At 34.8% G+C, this 15583-nt stretch overlaps 1 long non-coding RNA gene across 1 annotated transcript in view; it reads right to left on the minus strand.

The window, feature by feature from the left end:
- Nucleotides 1-345: 345 nt before the first annotated feature.
- Nucleotides 346-15583, minus strand: part of LOC140051781 (uncharacterized) — a 45180-nt gene continuing 29942 nt past the window's right edge. The window contains exon 3 of the long non-coding RNA XR_011845550.1: nucleotides 346-406. This is a non-coding gene — a long non-coding RNA (uncharacterized lncRNA). The remainder of the gene's footprint in view (nucleotides 407-15583) is intronic.

The raw sequence follows: 15583 nt of genomic DNA on the forward strand, positions 1-15583 counted from the left end.
TACAGTACAATTTACAAATCAAAAATGTTTTCTGTAGACCTACTCATCAGTTAATTGACCTAGAGAGAGGTTAAGTTTGTGTGGCCCTACCCTTCCTTCCCTCACAACCTATTAAATCAATTGATTTCAGTTAAATCAGTCAACAATATTGTGGATGTGTGAAAGCGAAAGATACTTTGTTCAACTTACAATTATTATAATACGAGGAATTCAAAGAACATATTCAGTTTCATATCTTTAATATTTTGCCAAAATTTGGTTGACTATGATCTCTCCTATCAAGAGCTCTCACCTATGATTGCCACATATTCAGAATCAATTCTTCAAATTTTTTTTAATACGCCACCCTGAAGTAGTCACTACGTAGTTTTTTTTTGTGGAGTTTCACGAAGCAGGATTTCTGGAACTACAAAAAAAAAGGAGAGATAGTAATTTAAGGCCATATCTACCACCTACTAGATCAAATCTATCAAATTCATACCATATGCAACTAATTTACAGATAAAAAAACCTGATTATTTCAAGTTACCAAAGCTCATTTTGAGTAACATTTAAATAATTGATAAACCAATAAGGGTTGTTGTTAATATCACATGACCTCAACTAAATAAAGACGTGAGAATAACAAAAATGAACACATCAACTAAGTTTCCTTAAGATGGTATGAGTCAGATAGCCTAGCGAATCATGATAACACTTGCCCTAATACTGGGTTACAACACAAGGCACGTCGCCAAAATTATAAAAATCAAAATTGCATTAGTCTATACAGTATATTAATAATAGACAAACGTTTATGAGTACTTTTGGCATAGCTATACATTGGAGCAGTCCCCAGAAGATTAATTTTATATTATGAATAATCTTTCAATTTATTATAAACCTGTTACTCCCAAAGGAAAGGGCCAAACTGATGCAGTTGGTTAGTGTGAATATTGTATAGGTAATATTATACTGTAACTCAATTTCAAAACATAGGAAATGTATGTAGAATATATAGGTTACAACTTTACCATAAATTGGAGAAAATAAACTATAATACTGAATGAAAACATACAATGGAAAGTGAAATCAGTTACAGTCATGTGGAAGTCATGTTTTATGAGAATATATTATTAACAGAAGAGATTTGAGTGGCTGAGCAGTTAAGACAGTTGAACCATAATTACGTAATAGCCATAAAATCGGCAAGGGTGTGGGTCACATGCTCCATGGTTCTGGTGGTCTGCTCGGATAAGGACTATAAACCATAGGTCCAGTATACACATCTAGCTCATGTGCACTTTAAAGAACCTAGTACATCTTTCGAGATGAGTACACGGGTGTACTAGTTACAAACAGCCACTTTCACTCACCTCACAGCCATAACTGGGCTCTTGGGGAGACCAGTCTTTGACTGAAGAGGTTCCCGGTATAAATAAATAGTAAATTTAAAAATAAAAACATATGACAAAATGTTTCACCATCAGTTTAAGTATCTATTTTGTTTTCTTTACAAAAACAAAGATGAACTTTTTAGATGCAGGGCCAAATTTCAAACAGTGACAAGAATCATAATTATAATTTATATTTTTGCTTTTGTCACACAGCTGTTTACTTTTACTATAGCTTGTTTATAAATGTATTGCTGTGTGCACTTTGGTTGGTTGTGTAGTACTACTCCCTTGTATATTTACCTATGTTTGTTATGTTCGAATCTTACCCCCTTGGTTACTGATTTGACATGTTTATGACCATGTTTACCAACTTGGTATAATTATTAGAATAAGACCACTTTTTATTTTTAAATTGTGTTACCCAGTGTATTCTGATTGGATAAGTACCCGGGGGGGATCGCTCTTAAATATTTCCATACGGGGAGGTGCCGCATTTACGGGTATATTTTCGAGGGCCTGGTAGCACAAGTGTGGGAAAATATGAAGAGTTGGTAGCACAAGTGTGGGAAATGACAGGGTGAAATTAGTAGTTTAAGTCCCTAGCCCGCCCACCCGTGTCAAAATGTCACGATTTATCGCAAAATTTTGCAGGTATTTTAGCATACTGGATGCTATAAGCCCATCGCGGGGCCTATCGCTAAATACCTTTGAATAGGCCTAGAGTTTTCGCATCAGCAGAAAAACACGAAACATCCAGCCTAGGACAAAATCATTCAACTGTGACCACTCTTGATCATCGTCGTCATGCACCCCGCGGATGCGCGAGATAAACTTTCAAAACACATTCGTGATTTTTCCATGAACGGTCTCTTTGGCCATGCGCAGATCATGCTGGGAACCAGTACAAATTTTGCGCCCTCTCTGGCGTGGCCTTGTTTCTGTCGTCTTTTTAGAGAACACTGGATTTTGGTAAATGGTAGTTCAAGTCCGTAGTATTTTTCAGTAAAACAGGTAGCGCAAGTGCCTCATGTCTTGAAGTGGCTGCTGCAGCCCCCTGTTTGGTTTATATACAAGTGACCCCCCCGGGGATAAGTACCTATATGCAAATAGTTAACTACCCCCGCCCCCTCCTTTAAATAGCACCTACACCCAAAGATTGTTAGTAGTTGTTGTGTGGTCCTAATTCTGCTGGTTTCTTTCACCAACTCAGTCAATCCTTATTAGTGGATGTTACTTGACTTCTTATAGTGCAATTCTGGGTAAGATTATATTTTTGTTCATTAATTTCCTCCACCTAAATTTTTCAAGCCTACCCCATTAAAAAAATCCCCGGGATCCAATAAATTCCCGGCGGGAAAAATGGTCGGTATTCACTGCGGGATAATATCAAAATCCCACATTTTTTTTGTTGAAATTTAGATTTTATCTGAATATTCCGACAGGATGTATGGTCAGTATTTCCGCTCCCGACTGGGACCCCGCCAAATGGCTGAGACTTTTGAAGACAAGAGTTCAGCCGTGTTTTCAACCGGGATCCAGTACCAAAGGCAAAATCCCAACCCAAATAAAAATGTTAATCCCGCCGAATGTGTCTCAAAATATTTGAGCACTGGTTTCAGAATTCACGGCTATTCCTTGAACTGACTTCACTAGGGCGACTCAATTGCATAAATTGTCGTATACCATGATTGTCCTTTTGAATTCAGATGCCCCCATTCATGAATAACACCAGAACCATGATTTACATAATCGGTTATTCGGACAGACATCAATGGACTAGATGCAAAAAAAAAACCAATTAAAAAAACAAAAAGTGATCACAAAGTTTATTTTTCTTCTTTTTCTAGATTTTGTATTTTTTGTTACGGATTACCCGAATTTAGCATTCAATTACTACCTGTACTACTTTGGTCCCACACTATTTCTGGATAGATGTTAAAAATGTAAAACCTAAAAATAAAATATAGACAAATTTAATTTATTGGTATAATAATAACAGCATCACATTAAAAAATATATAACCATTTATTAGATACGCTGTAGATACTAGATACTACTGTATGTTTAGCAGTAGAACAGTAGTTATAATATAAATTAATTAATTGTTGTTATTGTTGAATTGAGGGTAGGACGCTATTGGTTTCCTGAGTAGTACTTCTGCATCATTTGCCATTTTTATTTTCGTGTTTCTAGGATGTACGGTTTACGAGTTTTGAGGAATCAGACATTATCTGAGGTCAAAGGTCAAATTTTAAAAGTTGCGAATTTTTGATACAAGTTGCCATACCAAGTTTTATGCTTCTAACCAAATTTGAAATATTTTGGGTCTAAGAAGAGCCCAACTACAAGTAATGTAGAAATTAGTGAAGGTAGACTTTCTGAAAACGGTGAATGTCCTCTCGTAGAAAGACGGTCTTTAGGCTTAGCCTAGCTATAGTCAGGTTCCTCATGTATGAAAATAGGGGTTCCGTAGGATTTTAATGCCCAAAGTGAGATTTCACTTGATTTTACTTTATTTTGGTGCTAGGATACCAAAAATGCTAGGTAACAAATTTTCACGATCCCGTAACCATGGTAACAGCCCCAAATTCAAAATGGCGACCAAATGACCATATCTCCATATACTCTAGTAGCTAGATCAACTTTCGTATGCACTTTGAGGTCCAGAGAATTTGCCTTCAGAAATTGGTTTAGGGTGGTCAAACAATCATTTTTGGCTTGGTTACACATTTTGAAAATGTGGCGAAAGGTCAAAAGGTCAGGGTGAAAGGTCATAAGACCAAACACCAATATGTCCTTAAATCTCAACAACCACTGGTCACAGCGAAGTAATTTTGGTCTCAAATTGATCAGAAGGTATACATTTATATTCAGTCTAATGGGACATTTTAGTTTAAAATGACCGGAAATGCCATTTCTGACCTTTGACCCACAACCCAGGGCATGTATTTATCTTCGTAACTACTGGTCGTAGACACTTGAATTTGGTTTTAAATTGTTCGAAATATATATTTTGTTATTTGAAAAACATTTTTAAAAATGTTACAAAAGGTCAAAGGGTCAGGGTCAAGGGTTATATAAACAAATAAATAAAGGTACTTGTATCTCGGCAACCACTGGTCGCAGCAAGTCAATTTTGGTCTCAAAATGTTCAAAATGCATGCATTTATATTCCGTCTAATGGGGAATTTTAGTAAAAAATTATCAGAAATGCCATTTCTGACCTTTGACCCACATACCAGGGCATCTTCATATCTCTGTAAGTACTGGTCGTAGAAACTTAAATTTGGTATAAAATTGTTCGAAATATACATAATTCATTGTAATAGAAAATGTGGTTAAAAGATGAACAGAAAATACTATTACTAATGTTTCAAACAAAAAACATATCTCTACACAACTTATCCGTAGACAGTAATGTTATGCAATATGATACTTTAAATTGTTTCAATTTCAAGTAGGCCTACTAGTTATTGCTGTCCACCAGAACATTTTGATATAAACGTCAAGCTCAACAGTTCTTTTCAGAATGCTAGAAGTATTAACTTGCCATGTGTATCCGATTAAACGCTGCGGGCATTTATTGTTCAAAAGGGTTTTTAGGGGGAGGGGAGGCATCTTTATTTGGGGTATAATATGGTAACATGTATAATCAAATAAATACCACCTAGATGTAAAACAAGGCTGTAATGTTTTATCACTCTTCTATATTATACTTTATTCACATCGTCCATGTTGCACACGCTTCCCCTTACCTAGAGGGCGGCAACTACATTACATTCCCTCCTTACTTTAGATAAGTTCTACAACTATCAAATACAACACTGAATATTAACTAACATTTTAACTATTAACTTTTATCATATTGACTAGCTTATTTAATTATTAATACTCTGATTGTTATGCTTCATATTAGTGTATATATTTTTTTTATAAGTAATTCTCCATCAATTGCATAGTGTCAATTATCAAGATATATTATTGTTTACTAATTAAATTCTCAGAAATGTTCAAATTGTCTTTTACTGTTTATCAATGTCTCTTGTCACAAATATAATCAATGTTCTTATCCAATAATTCGAAATCAATAACTTTGCTCAAAATCAAATTTAAATGTTCATCAAAATGTGAATCAACTCAACAATGTTCATATCCTTTGTTTCTATTATTTTCAAACTTATTGGTCCAACACAAAATCATTATATCTTGCGGGCATTCGTCGATTCCTTTGCGGTCGTCTTGGTTCTTGTTGATCATTTACATCTTGGGGTCTTTCTACTACATCATCATCGACGTCTGACTCATAATCATTAAAAATGTTTATTTTCTTGAAATGAGAAATGTTCCTTCTAATTTTTATACCATTCCTATCTGCAATTATAGCATTTCCTTTTCTCCAACTTACAATATACGGATCTGGGTCAAACGGGGTTGTTAACATATTCTTCTTTTGTTGCTTTACAAGCACTTTGTCTCCAACTTTCAAATCGCTTTCTTTTGTATGCAAATACATATCTCCGCTATCTTTCATTTTCTTCTTCTGTTCTTTATCTTTGTTCGCAACTTCTACATCATTCTTCTCGTCTACTTTAGTCAGTGATGGAAAACATATTTTTATTTTTCTTCCATATAATAGTTCAGCTGGACTTTTCCTTGTGGTTGAATGTGGGGTTGCTCGATACTGCCTGAGGAATTCATATAACGCTTGATGCGGATTTCTTCCCTCAACACTTGCAGTTTGAAGAACTTTGGTTAATGTCCGATTGAATCTTTCAACTTCCCCATTTGCTCTCGGCCATAATGGAGTCGTTCTTCGATGTTTAAACCCTTGGTATGTTGCAAATTGCTCGAACTCATGACTGTTAAATGGAGGTCCATTATCTGACAATACTATATTAGGTATGCCATGTCTTGCGAATATCGCATCTAATTTCGGAATAGTTGCTTTCGCTGATGTCGACTGAACTATCTCGACTTCTGGAAATCTGCTATACATATCATATACAACAAGCAAATATTTTCCATTTGGCATTGGTCCTTTAAAATCAACTGCCACTTCAGTCCATGGTAATGTTGGTAATTCTGTCATCTTCAATGGTTCTGGTTTCTCTGCATTCGTAGATACAGTCGCTTGACATGCTAGGCATTTTCTAACCTGTCGTTCTACCATTTTATCTATTCCAGGGAACCACACTTTTTCACGTATCAATGCTTTAGTCTTTACGATCCCTTGGTGTCCTACATGAGCCAATTCTACAGCTTTTCCTCTCAATGTCTCTGGTAAAACTATCTGATGTCTTCGTAATATGATTTTATCTACTACTGCTATTTCATCTTTCACATTTTTAAATGGTTCCAACAAAGGATGTTTCCAATCTTTATCCTTTCCACTTTCAACAGCTTTCCTCAATTTCTTGAATGTTTCATCACGATCACTCTCTATTTCAATTTCTTGTTTGGTCATTGCCTTTGGAACACTGTTCTGCACAACATAGTTTACATAACTTCCTATCATATTAACATCTTGACTAACTTCTGTCTGTGTATCTGTTGAAGTAGGATGTCTGCTCAAGTAATCTGCAGGGTTGTCAATGCCTGGTCTATAGATCACTTCACAATCATATGGCATTAGTCGCAATCGCCATCTCTCAATCCTTGCGGACATCTGTTTTTGACTTTTGAAGATTCCTAGTAATGGCTTGTGATCCGTTGTTATCTTGAACTTTGCACCATATACGTACAAATGAAAATGTTCAGCACCGTATACAACAGCTAGCATTTCCCTCTCGGTTTGTGAGTATCTCGTTTCAACATCGGATAATGCTCTGCTTCCATATCCTATCACTTTACCATCTTGGCACATAATAGCTGACAGGCCTACAGGGCTTGCATCTACTAGAATATTTGTTCTCTTGTTAATGTCAAAGTAAGTTATTACATCAGAACTAATTAAAGCTTTCTTTAGATCTTTAAATGATTGTTCTTCAACACCTGTCCATTTCCATTGGCTATTTTGATGAGTAAGCTCTCGCAATGGTGTTGTAATCGAAGCGTAATTGTAGATGAACCGTGACAAGTACTGAGCCATACCTAACAAGGACTTTACTTCACTTGCCGACTGTGGTCGTGGAGCATTCTTGAGACTTTCTATCTTCTGTGTATCAGCAGCTAATCCGTCACTACTGAATGTATGTCCGTAAAACTTAACCTTTGGTTGAGCAAAACAACATTTCTCTTTATTTAAAGTTGCTCCACATTGCTTCAATCTTTCAAGAACTGCTTTAAGGTTTATGTCATGTTCTTGTTTTGTCCTTCCAAAAATAATTATGTCATCAGATATGTTTCTGCATCCATTTAACCCGCTCAATAAATTTCTTACTGCAGCTGCAAATAATTCAGGGGCAGAATTCACGCCAAACATCAATCGTTTGTAACGAAACAAACCAACGTGTGTGCTAAACGTTGTAATATATCTGCTTTCAGGATGGAGTGAAAATTGATGATATCCAGATGACAAATCTAATGTGCTAAACACTGATGCACCATTCAAATCAGATACAATTTCATCTAACGTTGGTATTGGGTGTTTTTCTCTCTTGATAGCTTGGTTCGCTTCACGCATATCAACGCATAAACGAACTCCATTTTTCTTCGGTACTACAACGATTGGACTGACCCACGGTGTTGGTCCTTCAATTTTCTCTATGATGTCAAGTTCTGATAATCGCTTCAGCTCTCGATCAACATCAGCACGAACATGAAATGGTATTCTCCTGTGTTTTTGTTCCTTTGTTGGTACTGTTGTGTCGATGTGTAACTTGATCTCTACATCTTTGATTTTACCAATACCTCTAAAAAGTTCTGAGTAGTCATTGATACATTGAGGAACACTATCTTCACTCTTACCAATTCCACACGCTAGTTTGACAAGCTCTAGTTCTTGAGATGTTTTCCATGATAACAAATTTCCTGTATTACCATGTACTATATAAAACTCAGTCTCTATACACTTCTGTGTGGATTCAATGGATATTTTGAGTTTAACAATTCCTACTACTTTCAGTGGATTTGCTTTTCCATATGCAAAGATTTCTGTTTTGTGTTTGTCAATTGTTGGCTTGGGTACTATCTTATCAAATGAAACACTATCCATCACGTTCACTGACGCTCCTGTGTCTACAAGTGCTCGCATCTGTACCTTGTTATTACAGTGGACTATCATATCACATGTTGGTAACTTTTTTGATGGTCCTGGGAGAACAAAAGCATATTCTGGATCTGTTGCATAATCTGTATCTCCTGTTGCACCACTACTGCACACCTGTTCTTCCACTCTGCTAACTTGTTGTTTGCCTTTCGTGAAACAAACTCGTGCATAATGATCTTGTTTACCACATGAATTACAAATTTTACCTTTTGCTGGACACTCAGCCTCATGTGGGTATGCCAAACCGCATTTTCTACATGTTGATGATTTTCCTGCTGGTTTTGACTTTTGTTTGTAAGTGGATTTATTATATTGACTTTGATTCTTTGTACCATTATATTTCTTTGAACGGCTACGATTTGTAAACTTCATCGCATTCACAGATTCTGTTGTCGCATTTACAGCTGATTGGGATGAATTTCCTTCAACCTCTGTTGCCCTTTTTTCTGACAACTCAACAGACCGTGCTAAATCAAGAATTTGTGTCAATGTTCTTTCCTTTTCTAGGATACGCCTTCTAAATCGGCTGTCTTTGCATCCTGAAATTATCTGTGTTTTAATTTCTCTGGTAATGTCATTGAAATTACACTTAACAGCCTGTAGACGCAGTCTACTACAGTACTGGTCTATTTTCTCACTAGGCTCCTGATTCATTCTCCGAAAAATTATCGTTTCATAATCAATGTTACCTTTTGGGGTTAAATGTGTTGTCAAGGCTTCTTTGGCCTGTGTGTACGTACCACCATCACCACCAGTATCTTGATCTGGCAGGGTGTCAAATTCATCTTGTAACTCTAACCCTCCATAGAATAACAACAGTGCTCTCTTTCGGGCATCATTTGTAATTCCAAAGCCTACCATGGCTCGCTCAAAACGCTTCAGCCACTTGGTCCACCTCGTCGCTCTGCTGGCGAGATCGGCGTGCACATCAAATGCAGGCAGGCTAGGCATATTACTATTCGCCGTAGCCATGGTGGTTATTCAAATGATATTTAACTTATATAAGACGGTATAGTTACGATTCTCATTTATCTAATTTATCTATCCTCATTTATTCACGTTTATCCTCGTCGCCAAATTGTAATGTTTTATCACTCTTCTATATTATACTTTATTCACATCGTCCATGTTGCACACGCTTCCCCTTACCTAGAGGGCGGCAACTACATTACAAAGGCCAACAGCCATTAAGTCGCGTGCTACAATGCATAGTGATACCGGACCGACAGACAGACCGACAGAGAGACCGACCGACCGACATAGTGAACTATACTGACCGAAATTACTGAACATGTTTAAAAATGTTGAAATGTTTAAAAACATTTATTTTTTTTAAATTTACACGTGCGTAGCCTGTCACTTTCGACGTGCTCGTATAACGTAATTTCGAGTTGAAAAGTAAGTCAAGAAAACAGAAATCGGGCAAAAAGAGTGCGCAATAACATTTAACGCGCAGTGCGCGCGCAAAAATATGCGCACTCATGGCAATTTTGTAAACGCTTAAAATTGCCTGAAATGTACTCTTATTTCATCGAAAATAAATTTTGAAAATGTTAAGCGCGCGTACGCATGCGTTACATGCGCTACGCACGTAATTGTATTGCCATATGATGATTTATGCCCTGAAATTTATGAGTACCAAATTTTATTTAATTGTGATTCATGGTTGTGAAGATATGATTACAAACGTGATTTCGTTAAATCGTGCGTAGACCGCGTAATTTTTATTGCGCACCGTGAAAACATAACCACATTGATTCCTGGCCATAAGGAATATACTGTGAAAAATTGACCTAGCTAGCTTAAACTGATATCAAGATAAGGTCAGAAAGCGATAAAACGCATAGTGATACCGGACCGACAGACAGACAGACAGACCGACAGACAGACAGACAGACCGACCGACCGACATAGTGAACTATAGAGTCGCTTCCACGCGACTAAAAATACAGCACAATTAATATAAAAAAATGATAACATTATGTCAAAATGCTTGGTAAATTGTAGATTATGGTAATTAATGAAATGTGTTGTGATACAATTATTTTGTAAATGCATGTGGCGGAGATGTTCTATTGGAGGGAATGGAGGCTTTTATTCAAAGCGGGTGTTAATTCGAATAAATACTCGAGCTCAACAGTTAAGAATGCTAGAAGTAACTTACTATAGTTACCCGAATAAAAGGTCCGGGCATTTAGTTATTCAGGGAAGGCGTTTATTTTGTTTGGGTGTAATAATGGTAACATGTATAATCAAATAAATACACCCCAGATAAAAAAAAAAATTAATATAATAAGAATAATAACTGGATTAAACCTCATTCTATCCTGTTGCAAGTACAATCATGTAATAAAAGGTATCACAGACAACTATAATAGACCAATTCATTGTCATTATTCCGTAACACTGTTGCATAATATTTTTTAATGTTACCGACAAAACTTATACATAATATGTATAAGTTTTGTCGGTGTATATTATACACGTCTGTTCCCAGTGTAGATAATAAAACAATATATGTTTCTGGAGATTTATTATCAATACCTCTAGAAACTTTGACATGTTTTAGGTACTGAATTCATTGACAATAAAAGCATCAGAAGTTATCATGATAAAATCATACTACAACACTGTACTACAGTACACAAGGGTGTTTTCAGGAAAGCTGGACATATTGTACAATAGTAATGAAGCTATGTATTGGCATTTAAAAATATGCAAAAGATTGTTGTCAAATTGTAGTCACAAACAAACAGATGATAGAATGAAGATCCATTATGAGTGCAATTGTGTCAGGATAATGATATGTCATTGTTTTATATCATTATACTGGCACCTGGAAGAGAAGATCCATTTAATGTTATCTATGACAGTGTCACTTTTATTCTAAAAGACAGAAACATTTCGTTAAAAAGCATAAAGAAGAAAACGAATCATGTAAAGTACCTTTTATCAGTTGAGAAACGAATTATAATTATTAAAATTAGAGTATTTATTCGAATTAACACCCGCTTTGAATAAAAGCCTCTCTCAAATAAACGCCACCATTCCCTCTAATAGAACACCATGTGGAATACGCCCGCCACATGCATTTACACAATAATTGTATCACAACACATTACATTAACTACCATAATCTACAATTTACCAAGCATTTTTTTCACTTTTTGATATTAATTGTGCTGTATTTTTTTTTACATCTAGGTGGTATTTATTTGATTATACATATTACCATATTATACCACAAATAAAGATGCCTCCCCTGCCCCTAAAAACCCCTTTGAACAATAAATGCCCGGGGAGTTTAATCGGATACACATGGCAAGTTACTTCTAGCATTCTGAAAAGAACTGTTGAGCTTGACGTTTCTATCAAAATGTTCTTGGGGACAGCAATAACTAGTACTTGAAATTGAAACAATTTAAAGTATCAGTTATTGCATAACATTACTGTCTAAGGATAAGTTATGTAGAGATATGTTTTTTGTTTGAAACATTAGTAATAGTATTTCTGTTCATCTTTTAACCACATTTTTTATTACAATGAATGTAAATATGTATATTTCGAACAATTTGATACCAAATTTAAGTTTCTACGACCAGTACTTACAGAGATATGAAGATGCCATGATATAGGGGTCAAAGGTCAGAAATGGCATTTCTGATAATTTTTGACTAAAATGTCCCATTACCGGTAGATTGAATATGAAAGCATGCCTTCTGAACATTTTGAGACTAAAATTGACTTGCTGCGACGAGTGGTTGCCGAGATACAAGTATCTATTTTTATTTGTTCATATAACTTTTGACCTTGACCCTTTGACCTTTTGTAACATTTTTTAAAATGTGCTACAAATAATAAATATTTATTTCAAACAATTTAAGATCAAATTTAAGTGTCTACGATCAGTAGTTACGGAGATACATACATGCCCTGAGGTGTGGGTCAAAGGTCAGAAATGGCATTTCCGGTCATTTTTGACTAAAATGTCCCATTAGACTGAATATAAATGTATACCTTCTAATCAATTTGAGACCAAAATTACTTCGCTGTGACCAGTGGTTGTTGAGATTTAAGGACATATTGGTGTTTGGTCTTATGACCTTTCACCCTGACCTTTTGACCTTTCGCCACATTTTCAAAATGTGTAACCAAGCCAAAAATGATTGTTTGACCACCCTAAACCAATTTCTGAAGTCAAATTCTCTGGACCTTAAAGTGCATACGAAAGTTGATCTAGCTACTAGAGTAATAACCCTTTGGTCTATTGACAAGATATTGGTATCAAAAAATACTCGGAATATATATATTTATATTTGTTGTAATAGAACATTTTTACTAAATGCAACCGGAAATGCTTTTTTTCTCTACTATTGACCCTTGACCTTGACTCGTACTGTATCTTAAAAATGGCTGGTCATAGAAATTTAAAAATGGTCTCAAATTGCTCAGACCTTATATATTTATATTTATTGTAATGCAATATTTTGTTAAAAAATGTCCGGAAGCAAAGTTATTAACCTTTGACATAGAGAATAGCTTACAAGGATTTTTATTCCGTAGCCTCTGGTCATATCTTCATAACCCTTTGGTCTATTGACAAGATATTGGTATCAAAATACTCGGAATAAATATATTTATATTCGTTGTAATAGACCTTTTTGACTAAATGTAACCGGAAATGCCTTTTTTTTACTAGTGACCCTTGACCTTGACTCGCACTGTATCTAAAAAACGGCTGGTCATGGAAATTTAAAAATGGTATCAAATTGCTCAGACAATACATATTTATATTTATTGTAATGCAAAGTCTGGTTGTTGTGGACTACCTGAAATGAAAATGAAACTAAAAACATTTAGTAGCTTGAAGGAGATAAAATCATAAGATGCTGTAAACATCAAAAACCTCTTGGTCACTTCTAACAATCTCACTCCTTAAATTGGTCCGTTGGCTTGGCGATATGACTCACAAAATGGCAGTCAATGTTAGCATTGAAAGATTGCTTCTCATATCTCGAAACATCTAAGAAGAAAAACCAAGGAACGTCTAACCACGTAATAATGTATGGCCGGCAGCAGTTCAATGTATGAGAAACCTCCATTATATGAAAATGTTTCAAGAACAAGCATTAAAGGTACAAAAGTTGAAGAATCAACCACTCTCACTCCTTGACTGTCTTAATGGCAACAAGGATGCTGACACAATAAATGCATAGTACTGATGTAATTAAAGATGTTTTAATCCAATTTTGGAGCTCCAGTTTCTTGGAGCTCCAAAATGTAAAAAGTATAGCAATTAACATTTCAGGAAAAGTGCAGGAAGAATCAATTTGGCTACGTCATTTTAGTGAAGTAGATGAATGAATGAATTTCTGCTGTAATTTTTACTATTGTCCAAAGTTGTTTACATAGATAAATGTGCTTACACTATAAAGTATATACTATTTATAAAATATATAAAAACTAAATATGTGATTAGAAATTAAATATTCGAATGATGATAATATGTATAAACTCATTTTTTTAATCCTTACCACAAACAATTGACCATACATGCTCAAATAGATAAATGCTTATATACATAAAGTTCATGTTTATTAGGTCAAAGGTCAATAACTTTACTTCCAGTCATTTTCTAACAAAATGTTCCATTAAAATAAATATAAATATGTATGGTCTGAGAAATTTGAGACCATTTTTAAATTTCTATAATCAGCCGTTTTTTAGATACAGTTCGAGTCAATGTCAAGGGTCAATAGTGCAGAAAAATAGCATTTCCGGTTACATTTAGTAAAAATGTTCTATTACAACAAATATAAATATATTTATTCCGAGTATTTTGATACCAATATCTTGTCAATAGACCAAAGGGTTATGGAGATATGACCATAGACTACTGAATAAAAATTCTTGTAAGCTATTCTCTATGTCAAAGGTCAAAATGTCAAACTTTGCTTTCGGACATTTTTAAACAAAATATTGCATTACAATAAATATAAATATATAAGGTCTGAGCAATTTGAGACCATTTTAAAATTTCTATGACCAGCCGTTTTTAAGATACAGTACGAGTCAAGGTCAAGGGTCAATAGTACAGAAAATAGCATTTCCGGTTGCATTTAGTTAAAATTTTCTATTACAACGAATATAAAATATATATATATTCCGAGTATTTTGATGCCAATATCTTGTCAATAGAACAAAGGGTTATGGAGATATGGTCATTTGGTCGCCATTTTGAATTTGGGGCTGTTAACCATGGTTACGGGATCGTGAAAATTTGTTACCTAACATTTTTGGTATCCTAGCACCATAATAAAGTGAAATCAAGTAAAATCTCACTTTGGGCATTAAAATCCTACGGAAATACACAATGACCCTGACTACTAGGCTTATATAGTTTTTAGCTGGAAATCAACAGTAACGTACGAACACCGTACGCTAGATATAGGCCTAGTCTGATGTTGTCTAGTTGCTGCATTAATTGTCTTTCTATTTTTGCCAGAATCTGGAATACAAATTGGGGGAAACTCTGTATTTTTTATGAAAAAGTTACGATTCTTCCATTTATTTTGGCCCTCACGATTGATCGAAAGTAGGTGATTCACAGAAGAAAAACTAAAATATCAATCCGCATGCAATACATGTTAAAATTATTAGAATCAACTTATTTTTCATATTTTTAACAGTTCAAAGAAAAAGGACCATAATAAATAGTATTTATTTTTACATTACATGTAGTTTGTGAGCTTAAATTAGATCTAAAAAACGTAGGGAAAGGGACTTTAAATAAACAAAAAATATATTAAATAGCAACATAATCCAAAACATACTATGACAGATGTAAACAGGTAATATACAGTCTGAACAATTATTTGTTAATTTAGTAATTTTTACTAAACAGACTCGGAAAAGACAAGTTCAAAAGGTTATGGCTAATAAATATATTAAGTTATACTTGACAATTGTTTAAAACTACTTTGTCAATCAAAAATTAAAA

This window comes from Antedon mediterranea, chromosome 6 (assembly GCF_964355755.1).
Source record: "Antedon mediterranea chromosome 6, ecAntMedi1.1, whole genome shotgun sequence".
In the NCBI taxonomy this organism is placed as follows: Eukaryota; Metazoa; Echinodermata; class Crinoidea; order Comatulida; family Antedonidae; genus Antedon; species Antedon mediterranea.